Source organism: Trematomus bernacchii, unplaced genomic scaffold (genome assembly GCF_902827165.1).
Source record: "Trematomus bernacchii unplaced genomic scaffold, fTreBer1.1, whole genome shotgun sequence".
NCBI lineage: Eukaryota > Metazoa > Chordata > Actinopteri > Perciformes > Nototheniidae > Trematomus > Trematomus bernacchii.
In genome coordinates this window covers 41,000-54,194 of record NW_022987820.1, presented here as the reverse complement: position 1 = coordinate 54,194, position 13,195 = coordinate 41,000, and the positions used below count along the sequence as shown (strand labels likewise).

Sequence of the window (13,195 nt, the reverse complement as noted above, 5' to 3'; positions counted from 1 at the left end):
TTAAAAAGAAAGGTTCTACGTTGTCCGGGCCGGCCGGTTTCTTAGGATCTAACTTGGTTAAAGCTTCACGAACAACATCAACAGTAAAAGGAGTAAAACTGAAAGGGTTTTCCAGACCACATTGTTCAGAGTCACAGAAGCAGAGTTAGTCACAGAATCAAACATAAAACCGCAGGACACAAAATGCTCATTAAAACAATTTAACATAGTAGCCCTGTCCGATATAGTGCCAGATGCTGTGGTAATGCACGGAGGTAGCTCATTTCGGATCTCACCGGTGGATAGCGATTTTATGGCTTTCCAAAATTTCCTTGGATTATTTAGGTTTTCTGTAGTAACTGACAAATAGTACTTCGACTTAGCACTTTTGACCTGTGAAGTGAAGCTATTTCTTAGTTGCCTAAAACGCAGCCATTCAACCTCTGAGCCTGATTTCCTAGCCTTTGCCCAGGCCTTGTTTCTCTCATGTAGGAGACTGGACAGTTCAGCAGAAAACCAAGGATTGTCTCGTCCCTTTACTCTAAAAGTACACAGATCGATTTTTCCCCAATCAAACCCAAACAGATCATGAACAAAACCCTGCTCCACAAAATGTCTCTTAATAATAATACGGGGTTTAACCTTTTGGACCTTAGTGTCCCTAATTGTGGCTACAACACAGTGGTCACTCACATCATTTGCAAATACTCCCACAGATGGGTATTTATAGGGAACATTAGTTAGAATGAGATCAATTAGGGATGATTTATTAGGGGACTTAACGTTAGGGCGAGTAGGACTGTCAACAATCTGAGTAACATTCAGAGAGATACAAAGGTTTTTAAAATCCTCTGATACTGCAGTTAACCAGTCCCAGTTAAAATCTCCAAGTAGCACTATTTCCTTGTAGTCTAGTTGTGATAAAAGTTTTGCTAGTGAAGACAAGGAGTCCTTGATAGCTGAGGGGGGTCTGTAACAGCCCACCACCATGACTTGTTGCCCCTTTGCCACTTCTATATTTAAGGCTAAAAATTTGAATTGCTTACTGACAGATTTGGAGATCAATGTGGTTACACTGAACTTATTCTTAACATAAATGGCAACTCCACCACCTTTATTAGGCCGGTCGGTACGATACACATTATAACCATTTAAGGATATGTCAGAAGCCAAAATAGTTTTATTTAGCCATGTTTCTGATAACACAATGACGTCAGCGTCAGTCGAGCTTGCCCAAATGCGGACAAAATCTAGTTTACCTAACAGACTGCGCACATTCAAGTGGATGAAACCCAACCCAGATCTAGCTTTAAAATCAGCAGGAGTAGCGATCTGACTACTACTACTGGGCGGACCAGGGTTAGGTTGAACATTTCCTGACAGTAATAACAACAAAAAAAACAGGCATCTTTTCCTCTTAATCGACACACACACATTGTCATCTACTTTAGAATCACCGGAAAAGTCTGCGAGAGTTTGATTAGAGTTTGAGAAGCAGTCCTGAAGAACCATCATCGCAGGCAAACAAAAAAGACAAACATATTTTGTCGAGCAGATTGTCTGCGACAAGGTGACCGGTAAATGTTTGTGTAACACATCCGACCCTTTGCAGGGGATGCCTACTGCGGGTGGCAGAACAGACCTGAATCCAGTAGGCTTCTCAGGATGACTAGAGATCTTCTCATAGTCCAGAACAGTTAACAGGCACAGCAGAATCACGATATGGGCCATCCTCCCAGACCAGCACACAATATCCGCGATGTTCCCGGGGCAAAAATCCTCCTCCTCACAGCAGCAAAGGACAGGCGAAAGCAGCAGCGAGGAAGCGCACCGGTCTCTCCGTGGTATCCCCGGGGTAAAAGGTCTCCTCAGCAAGCAGCACACGACACTGGAACACACGACAGGTGGGAGCAGGCCTCCGTAACAGCAGAACCAGTACAGGTGGAGAGCAGGCCCCAGCCGCGGCAAAATCCTCCTCCGCACAGCAGCACACGCCTGGTGAAAGCAGGCCCCAGCCCGAAGCGTGGAGCCACTCTACAGGTGGGAGAAGGCCTCCGCAGATCTTAGATGACCTGATTGTGGTTTCAGTAGTGTGTAGGGTGTGAGAGTAATTCACAGATATTGCCCTAATGCTGCCGCTTATTCATGCGACGAACATCGTCGAGAAAGTCTAAAGACAACGTCGTGGCAAATACTACTGTATAGAAAAAGGCACCTAAATCACATCAAAACGTTTTAAAGTAACGAGCATATGGATGCACGGACAAGCGCTGAAAACTTGCATCCGAATCTTCCGGGTGCGCGTAACCGATAGTATATGCAGTTGACCATCTGAGGGGGAGTAGGTCAGGACTAGAAATACATGTCCATGTACCGTCCATCTGCCCCCGTCAGTGTTCATGTCACAGAAGACTTGCAGGGGAGTGTCGGGACCCCCGGGGAAGATAGTGTACACCCCACTGGAGCTGGTGTTGTCATGGCAATAGATATCATTGCAGTCGATGGGCAGAAAGTCCTTCGAGCCAGTGGCAGCTGAGGCTAAAAACCCAAGAAGAGCCACGAATAATGTCACCTGGATGCAAAAGAGAAGAGATTTTAAATACCTACAGCAGCATTTGAAGTGATTTCCTGCACAGTTTTTAATGGTTATACATGAGTTTATTCATGGTTATTAATTTGCCCAGAGTTGATCACGTTTGAGACAGCTCCAAGTATTGATGCTTGTATTGATTATTAGCAGAGGACAGAGACATTTAATCCTATATATGTGTGTGTTTTCTTACCTGCATCATCTTCATCGTGGAGAGGAAGGTCTACGCTGAGTTCACTCTGTTGTTTGAGGTGACTCTTTTTTGGAACCTAGGCATTTATACAGATGGTGCATCACCTGTTTTTGGAAGTGCGTGACAAGCTTTGTTATTTTAAGGTTTATGATTATATGTTGGGGAATGAAGTAGACACATAGCCAATATAGAAACACACAAAGAAAAGGCAAATATGTAACCAGCATTCATTCCTGGAATAGGTTGATGAACCTTGATAAACTGGATGTGACAGAAGGTACTGGAACTGAGAAAGACTTGTGGTGGAGCTTGGCGGTGTGTTGTGTTAATACTCCACCCAGATTGAATGTTTACCCTAAGAAAAAAGGTTCTGAGAGGCTAGTGTACACAGCACAGGTGACAAAGGTGAGAGTTAGTGGGGGGGGGAGTTCAAATTCAAAGACACAAGAGAGAGAGTATCAGGCCCAATGTTTTAAAAACCAGGACGAAGGACAGAAAAAATGTAATCGATAAAAAAAAAGGTGGCCCGTCTGGCTTGGCAAGGGTTGAGTCTCTTATGCTGCAATCCATTAACATTGGAAGTCGGAGGTTCCTGCCCCGAGGAAGTGCAACGGACTTGCAAGCAAATGATCGTAGTGGCCAAACGGCGGTCCTACAATTCCCGAATCAGTCTGTGACGTCACTGGGCCAAAAGCCGAATACAGATCTATTTTCTCTCTCCATTCATTCTACTGAGCCGAGAGCGGGAGCTCGGGGGGCGGGGCTTAAGGGGCAACTCAACTCTATGATAGCACATACGGGTACTTCTGCTCTGACAGCCAGGCATGACGGGTAATCTGTGATGTTTCGCTCTCTCAAAAGTTTGGCCATTTTGACTTCATGCGCCTATAGAGTGGTGCAGTGACGAGTTCTAAAACCCGGAAGTGAGTTAGCATTTAACCACTACCGGTTCCCTCGTCTCAGAGTCAATGGGATTTCTCCATAGGATTTGGGAAAATAGCTCAAAATAAGGTCTGTGGTTGACACAAATGTAAGAGACGGATCACGTTTTGTTCTCCGACATTAAATACATCAGCAGTGACCCCACTGGTGATTCTTGAAGAGTTTACGTGTCTGAAAAACAATGCTTGTTAACAAGTGCTGAATAGGACTACAGAAGTTGTCGAGGACGTTGTACGTCATTACGCCGAACACGTAAACACTCCCGCTAAGTTTGTTTGCCCCTGTTCTGCTTGAAAGCTGCGCTCTTGCAAACTGTTAAAACAAACGCTTCAACTTGTACAATTTTGAATCTGTATTTTTGAATATCGATCTTAAAGCTCCCATGTCATGCTTTTCCGGTTATTACCTGTCCCCTTGGGTGCTATGAAGGTTTTTATGCATGTAAACGGTGTGCAGAGTCAAAACCCTCAAAGTACACCCTGTAGCGAGTAAAACTCTAACACAGAAAATACCTCCCCAAAACGTCTCGTTGGAGATACGTCACTGCCCATTTGATTCTTCCAGGTACCGCATGATGTCATGCGGTACCCGGAACGAAATGGACCAATCCCGAAGAGCTATGGCCACACCCAGCGGCGCTGGCCGCACCCTCTGCCAGCCTAACATTTACTGTTGGAAGCTCTGGTTCAGTTCACAATCGATCCAGTCATGCCACTGCCAAGGACCTGTTTCCTGAAATGTGAGGAGAAATCTGAGCTGTTTGTCCTACCGACGGAAGAACCACGACGAAGTCAGTGGTTCAAATTTCTTTTTAACACTGTTCCTTCAGAGGTTCGAAGAACCGGCATTTCACAGACGAAAGCTTCCAAAACATTGCCCAGTTTGAGGCCGGATATGCACAGCATTTGAAACTGAAGGACGATGCTATTCCTAGTTTGTTTGGACGGTTTGGAGCAGGGGAAGATTCGGGTACACATCCAGTAAGTTTGCATTGTTATTTGTGTATTTATCAAACAAGACTGTTTAAATGTATAAACTGTGTCGGACTGCTAAGCCATTGACACAGTGCTAACTGTGCTAACTAAGTTGCTAGCGTTTCCATATGTAGCAGGATGAGAGTCCTAATCCCTTAGAAAGCATATTCTCCTCTTTTGCCTCTTGTGAGCATGTCACCACCAGGGGGCACCCTATAAAAGGGCAGAGGTTTCTAGCTGGCTGTCTCTTGTTTGTTGGTACACAGACCCGCCCCACTTGCGTGTTTGCCGTGTTTGCTTCCGCCACCGGTGCAGGTATGTTGCAGTTGCATTGCTCGCTTCAGGAAAGGTTCTGCAATTTGCCAGCGTATTGATACTTAGCCCTGCTTTGCCTCACCTAGTGGTGGATCCTCCGGGTGCAGCCTGTCAACGCAGCCATAGAAAGCATGAAGCTCTCTCCTCTCTGCGTCATCGATAGGAAAGCCTGATCGGTATGTGCGCTGTACGGCGATCTATTTAGTCAATCCACCTCATTACTTTTATTGATATTAACGCTGTCTTTGTATTTATTCATAAACCTAGGGCCAATCCAATGATTAAGGGACATCTGCTGTTTTGCTTCACCGGATAAAGTGTATTTATCGGCACAACTGCTGTTGATCCTGCCTAAATGTTTGGGCTGCTGCTACTGTGTTGCTGCTTCTGATTGCTGCTTCTGGCCAGCTTTGCGTCGCCTACTGCGGAGGCTCGCTCACCAGTTAAAGTGCTACTTTAACTGCACGCCTTCCTGCTGCCTTGCTTGGGCCGACACTCGAAGTGTGGAAGTCATTGAACTCTGGGGCTAACTCCCCCCCTATAACTTGTCCTTACTTGGGCCAACTTGATTTAAATTAGTTTGTTTATTTTATTCTAGTTAATTGTTTATTTTGTTTCACTGAACCTTTTATCTTGTGATTTGTTTCATTCTTAAATGTTTACACAAGTTATCTGTTTATGAGAACATATTTGCTATTGTGTTTGTTTATTACTTTGATTTACTTATTTAGCCCCCATTAACTGCATTTCCCTCTTTGTTCCCCTACTTAGTTACTGAGAGCTGAAGGTGGTGGTGCTGGTGTCCAAGGTGGTGGTTTTCCTCTCTTCTTTTGTGTGTGATGTGCTCCCCCGGGATTTGATTTCCTGCACGTATGACTGGGGTGATTTAAGTTTGGTTTGTTTGGGGATCCTTCCACTCACTCGTCGACCCTATCCCCCCACTGGTAAGCCTCAGCCCCTAATTCATTTTTCCCCTTTGTGCTACAGCCCTGTGTGACTGTTTTAACCTGCATTTTAAACTATTGACTTGTGCTAAATAAAATTGTATATTTTTGATAAATTGAAACCACGTCTCCGGCTCCATTTGTCACAGTTCTGCTCCATCATTCACCAGTAGTTTTCCATTCACCTGTCTCACCTGTTAACCACACCCACGTTTTTGCTCACTCTCTTTCTCTTCTGCACCCATTAGCTTTACTGCCAGTATTTAAACCCTCACCAGACACACACCCATTGCCAGATCGTACTTTGTCTTCATGCTAGTCTTTCACGCGTTTGTCACCAGATTGCCCACCCGGTTCCGACCCTGCCTGTCCCTGACCTGCCTGCTCTGCCTGTTCCCTGATCCTGCCTGTCCCTGGACTATCCTGCCTTGCCTGCTGTCTGACCCTGCCTGTACCTACGTTGACCGCCTCGCCTGCTCCCTGACCCTCTGCCCGGCCCTGACTCACCTTCTGCCCGCTGTCCTCTGGTTCGTCGGCCTGCACATCATCCGGCTGATACTGTTCTGCTGGTATTCCTCTGCTCTGGTAGTATTACCAATAAAGTACATTACCAATACTCCTTGGTTTCTCGAGTGCTGCATTTGGGTCCTTCATAAGATCGTGACAGAACGATCTGGCCAGAACATGGACCCAGCGCACTCCTCTTCACCTAAAGACCGTTTCGAGAGAGTTGAGGACGCTCTCCAGAGGCAGGAAGCCTCGATAGCCTCCCTGGCCACCGAGGCTCATCATGCTAACTCTACACACGACCAGACTCTAACCTATTTAGCTGCGCAGCTACAGCAGCTAACGGCTACTGTGCAGCAGCTAGCGGCGGCAGTAGGGGCTGCTCCAGCGCCTCTTCCCATGCCGCCGGCACCCGCTTCTGCATTCTCTCCGATGGGATTTACCCCAGAGCCTCGGGTGGGAACTCCGGAGCGTTACGCCGGGGAACCGGAGGGCTGCAGCCCGTTTCTTACTAACTGTTCTATCCTGTTCGCGCTGCAGCCACACACTTTCGCTTCTGAAGCAGCTCGTGTGGCGTTCACGGTCAATCATCTGACTGGGAAAGCCCGACTGTGGGGCACAGCTGAATGGGAGCGGCAGACACCCGCCTGCTCTTCTTTCCCCGCTTTTTCCGCGGAGCTGCGCAAGGTGTTTGGACCCGTGTCTGTGGGTCCAGACGCTGCAGGAGGATTACTGAGCCTGAGCCAGCGAATGGATCTGTGGTGGATTATGCTATTGGGTTTCGCACCAAGGGCCGCCTCAGCAACTGGAATTCTGAAGCCCAGTGTGACGCCTATCTGCGTGGCTTGGCGGCTTACATTAAAGATGAGCTGGTGTCTTTTGATCTGCCCAACTCACTGGATGGGCTGATTGAGCTGACTTCCCGCATGGATCGGCGCATCCAGACACGGAGACGGGAGCGACGATCGGAGGGAGTTCAACATGCATGGGCGCCCCGACATCCGGGTTCGACTGGGACTCCTCCCCTCACTCCAGAGCCGCAACCAGGGGGTGATGAGCCCATGCAGGTGGGTCGCACCAGCCTCACCTTGGAGGAACGTGAACATCGCAGACGAGGTAACCTATGTCTCTACTGCGGCCGGGCCGGCCATTTTGTTTCTCGCTGCCCGGTAAAAGGCAAGGCTCAGCAGTAATGGGGAACATACTGGTGAGCCAAACCCCTGGATTTGTTCCCGCTCAGAGACCATTGAGCCACGCCAGGTTGCTATTACCGGATAGCTCTCAGGCTCTTGCAGTTTTTATTGACTCTGGTTCGGACGCGAGTATTATGGACGAAGAGCTTATGCTGCAGTTGGGAATAGACCGGGTTCCCTTATCTCGCCCAGTTCCAGCCAGCGCCTTAGACGGTCACCTGCTGGGGACAGTGACTCATCAGACTGTACCTGTTCACATGCTCCTGTCCGGGAACCATCACGAAACTATTCAGTTTCATGTTCTCCGGTCTCCACATATCCCGCTTATCCTGGGTTACCCATGGCTCCGCCGCCACAACCCTAACATTGACTGGGAGACGGAAGCCATTTTGGGGTGGAGCCCCTCTTGTCATCAGATCTGTCTGAAACAGGCTGCCGCGCCTCAGCGTTCGGTGAACCCCAGCCAAGTTCCGGATGTTACAGGGGTTCCACCGGAATATCTGGACTTTAAGGAAGTATTCAGCAAGACGAGGGCTACTTCCCTACCACCACACCGGCCTTACGACTGTGCCATCGACCTACATCCCGGTACCAGCCCTCCCAGGGGTCGATTGTACTCCCTGTCTGCTCCGGAAAGAGTTTCCATGGAGACGTACATCAATAACTCTCTGGCGGCTGGGATTATTCGCCCTTCCTCATCACCCGCTGGAGCGGGGTTCTTCTTTGTGGAGAAGAAGGACAAGACCCTAAGGCCCTGTATCGACTTTCGGGGTCTTAATGACATTACTATAAAAAATCGATACCCACTGCCTCTTATCTCCTCTGCATTCGAGTTGCTGCAGGGAGCAACCATATTCACCAAGCTGGACTTGCGTAACGCGTACCACTTGGTACGTATTCGCGAGGGGGATGAGTGGAAGACCGCCTTCAACACTGCCTCGGGGCACTACGAGTATCTGGTGATGCCTTTTGGACTTACCAACGCCCCTGCAGTATTCCAGGCGTTGGTAAATGACGTGCTCCGTGACATGTTGGACCGACACGTATTTATTTACTTGGATGACATCCTGATATTTTCCAAGACTCTGAAGGAACACGTGCACCACGTCCAGGCGGTTCTCAAGAGGTTGCTGGAGAACTCACTGTTTGTTAAAACGGAGAAGTGTGAGTTTCACACATCCTCTGTCTCTTTTCTGGGATACATCGTGGGACAGGGGAGCATTGAGATGGATCCCTCCAAGGTCGATGCAGTCACTTCCTGGCCGGTTCCAGACTCCCGGAAGCGGCTACAACAGTTCCTCGGGTTCGCCAACTTCTACCGGAGGTTCATTCGTGGATACAGCACCTTGGCCGTTCCACTCACAGCCCTGACCTCCTCTAAGGTTATGTTCCAGTGGTCCTCCTCGGCTGAGGAGGCGTTCCAGAACCTTAAGGCCAGGTTTACCTCCGCCCCCATCCTCCGAGTACCCGATCCTGAAAGACAATTTGTTTTGGAGGTGGATGCTTCTGATATGGGGGTGGGGGCCATCCTGTCTCAGCGATCAACAGACAGCCAAAAACTCCATCCCTGTGCTTTCTTTTCGAGGCGTTTGACACCAGCGGAAAGAAACTATGATGTTGGAAACCGGGAGCTGCTAGCAGTGAAGTTGGCTCTGGAGGAGTGGCGTCACTGGCTCGAGGGGACCAGTCAACCTTTCCTGGTGTGGACCGACCACAAGAATTTGGAATACATCCGGTCGGCCCGCAGACTGAATTCCCGACAGGCTAGATGGGCCCTATTTTTCACTCGGTTCAATTTCTCCCTCTCCTACCGCCCTGGTTCTCGGAACATTAAGGCTGACGCTCTGTCTCGTCAGTTTGGGGAGGGAGGTAACATTCCCAGAGGCTCAGACACCATCCTTCCGACTCCTCAGCTCGTCGCCGCCCTTACCTGGGAAGTGGAGGAGAGGGTCAAGGCCGCCCTGGATGACCAGCCGGGACCCAGTGCCTGTCCTCCGAACCGCCTGTTCGTTCCGCAGATGTTGAGGTCTGATGTTATCCAGTGGGCCCACAACTCCAGACTCACCTGCCATCCTGGTATCCAACGTACCCGGGAGGTAGTCCAGCAAAGGTTCTGGTGGGCAACACTTAAGGAGGACACCAGGGAATTTGTTAATGCCTGCCCTGTGTGCAATCAACACAAGTCTTCTCACCAAGCTCCTGCTGGTCTCCTACAACCTCTGCCTATCCCTCATCGCCGCTGGTCCCACATTTCTCTGGACTTTGTTACTGGTCTGCCACCGTCCAACGGGCACACTGCCATTTTGACGGTGGTAGACCGGTTCAGTAAGATGGCTCATTTTGTGCCGATACCCAAGCTCCCCTCAGCTAAAGAGACGGCGGAGCTGGTCCTGCTCCATGTGTTCCGGCTCCATGGGCTACCTACCGATGTGGTTTCCGATCGTGGTCCCCAATTTACCTCGGTGTTCTGGAGGGAATTCTGCACGCTCATTGGGGCCACGGTCAGTCTGTCTTCCGGTTTCCATCCTCAGTCCAACGGTCAGACCGAAAGGAAGAACCAGGAGATGGAGACGGCTTTACGTTGTATAGTCTCCAAGCACCCAGCGGCCTGGGCTAAACAACTGCTCTGGGTCGAGTACGCCCACAACACTTTGATCAGTTCGGCCACCAAGCTGTCCCCATTTCAGTGTGCATACGGGTTCCAACCCCCTCTGTTTCCGGCCCTGGAGAGGGAGGTTACCTGTCCGTCCGTTCAGGCTTTCATTCGTCGCTGTCGCCAGACCTGGAATCAAGCCCGGATAACTCTTGTTCGTTCGGCCAACCGGTACGCCTCCTCTGCCAACCGCCGACGTTCCAAGGCACCCGTCTACCAGGTGGGCCAAAAGGTATGGCTGTCCACCCAGGATATTCCTTTACGGGTGGAGTCGAAAAAGCTTGCACCGAGGTTCATTGGACCATTTGAGATTATAAGGATAATCAATCCCGCAGCAGTAAGGCTAAGACTGCCTCGGACTCTGCGGGTCCATCCCACCTTTCATGTTTCCAGGATCAAACCTGTCCGAGAGAGTGCACTGGTTCCTGCGGTCCCTCCTCCACCACCCCCCCGGATGATTGACGGCGGACCTACGTACACTTTCCATCGACTGCTTCGTTCCCGTCGCAGAGGGAGAGGAGTCCAGTACCTGGTAGACTGGGAGGGTTACGGCCCTGAGGAGAGGTCTTGGGTTCCAGCTCGTCATGTGTTGGACCCCCGGCTCATCAGAGAGTTCCATCAGCGCAATCCCGAGCAACCTTCTAAGGCCATCACATCGACGGGCAGAGACACTAGGAGAGTCTCTCCACATACTGTCAGCTCTTCCGAGGAGGACAGTGAGGGGCCTGCTTCTGATGAGGACGCCGATTCCCACAGGGGGCAGGAGAAGGAGGCCGAAAGAACTTTTTCAGATGAGTACTAACCCCACCTCCCACCCTCCTCTGTAGATTAGTGTTTAGGGACGTCAGGAGCCGTCCATTAAGGGGGGGGTTCTGTCACAGTTCTGCTCCATCATTCACCAGTAGTTTTCCATTCACCTGTCTCACCTGTTAACCACACCCACGTTTTTGCTCACTCTCTTTCTCTTCTGCACCCATTAGCTTTACTGCCAGTATTTAAACCCTCACCAGACACACACCCATTGCCAGATCGTACTTTGTCTTCATGCTAGTCTTTCATGCGTTTGTCACCAGATTGCCCACCCGGTTCCGACCCTGCCTGTCCCTGACCTGCCTGCTCTGCCTGTTCCCTGATCCTGCCTGTCCCTGGACTATCCTGCCTTGCCTGCTGTCTGACCCTGCCTGTACCTACGTTGACCGCCTCGCCTGCTCCCTGACCCTCTGCCCGGCCCTGACTCACCTTCTGCCCGCTGTCCTCTGGTTCGTCGGCCTGCACATCATCCGGCTGATACTGTTCTGCTGGTATTCCTCTGCTCTGGTAGTATTACCAATAAAGTACATTACCAATACTCCTTGGTTTCTCGAGTGCTGTATTTGGGTCCTTCATAAGATCGTGACACCATTAGTATTCGAACCTATGTGTCCTCTGAAAAAGTGTTAACATTTCCTTGGGTGAAACTCCCAAGGTGGCGTTGTCGGAATTGTGAATGGTGTAATCAAACCAACTTGAACAAATACATTCACCTACCCTCCCCTCTGCGGCTACTGCCACACATATATCAACTCTAATATCAGCAGATGGCCTTGCATACAGTACATGTATCTCATAGCAGGAGAATGTCTGCATTCACACACGAAATACTCATAGACAGTATACTCCAGGTGATTTGCCGTACGGTCAGTCGCGAAACGTAATTACATTATAGCTGGCGTAGGGTGTATGCTACCGAGCTAACCAACGGAGCTAGACATGGGTTTGCTCTGGAAAACACGTTCTTGCTAGCCTAATATGAATCACTAGCTTTTGTTCATAGTGGTTTTATTACACTAAACAAGCCCAGCTCATACAGTATACTCCGGGTGATTTGCCGTACATTGTGACAGTACATGTACATACTGCATGTATAGCTAACGAGGCTAGCTATACATGCTAGCGCAAAAACAATGTATTCATGACCGTTACAATGTATGACCGAACGTAGCAGACTACCCGTATAAGATTGCAATTATAAACACGTTATTGCTAGCCTAATATGAACCACTAGCTTTTGTTCATAGTAGTTTTATTACTCAACATTATAGTTGCCGTTCCTCCGAGCTAACGTTCATATCGTGTTAGCTACCAAGGTAAACAAAGCTAGGTTAGCATATTAGCTGGCAAGCTGTTCATTAGATTGATTAGATAGATCCACACTCCTACCACAACTACTACTAACGAATCTAAAACAACTAAGTTTCTCTAATATTTTGTGATTTGCATTTGATTTCGTCCAGCCAGATCCTGCCGGACAATACATGACGGGACTACCACACTGATGCATCGTCCTAAAAAGCCCCGGCTGCTATAGGCAAGATGCCGACAACGGGGAGTAATTGACGATATACCGTGTATATATGTATATTTACGTTCATTTTGTACATTTGTAAAAATAAAGTTTAATGGAAATACTTAGTAGGCCTATCCTTTCTTCCCTGAATTATTTGCTCCTATAACATATCATTCATATATAGCAAACCATGATTTGATTTCTCATCAAACAGTAGTAGTTTATAACGGGTAAAAATAACTTACTCTTTGTTATGACCGGCTCGTAGGCCACAACGGAAAGACAAGGAGACATACACGAATTTACAAAACCACGGCACATTTATTGTGGTAAATGCAGAGATAGGTGGTCGAGGGGAGAGGATCGCTGAGCCGCTTTGGAGAGAGAGAGGGGCCGCCGTGTGACTCCGGGCAGCTGGCTAGCACCTCGGCTCCGGCCAGGTGTCCGTGATCGCGCTGATTAGCCTCTTCAGCTCCACCCCATCGTAAGACAAAGGCCCTGGGGCCGTCACACTCTCCTATAACAACAGTTGTAGGTACAGTTCGGTTAGTTAGCGTATAAAATATACGGCTGTACCGA

General features: G+C 49.0%; 1 long non-coding RNA gene across 1 annotated transcript; it reads left to right on the top strand.

Moving 5' to 3' along the window:
* Window positions 1–4,893: 4,893 nt before the first annotated feature.
* LOC117498842 lies at window positions 4,894–5,440 on the top strand. The gene is made up of 3 exons (XR_004557614.1): window positions 4,894–4,993; window positions 5,080–5,169; window positions 5,261–5,440. It is a non-coding gene; the product is annotated as an uncharacterized LOC117498842 (long non-coding RNA).
* The last annotated feature ends 7,755 nt before the right edge of the window (window positions 5,441–13,195 follow it).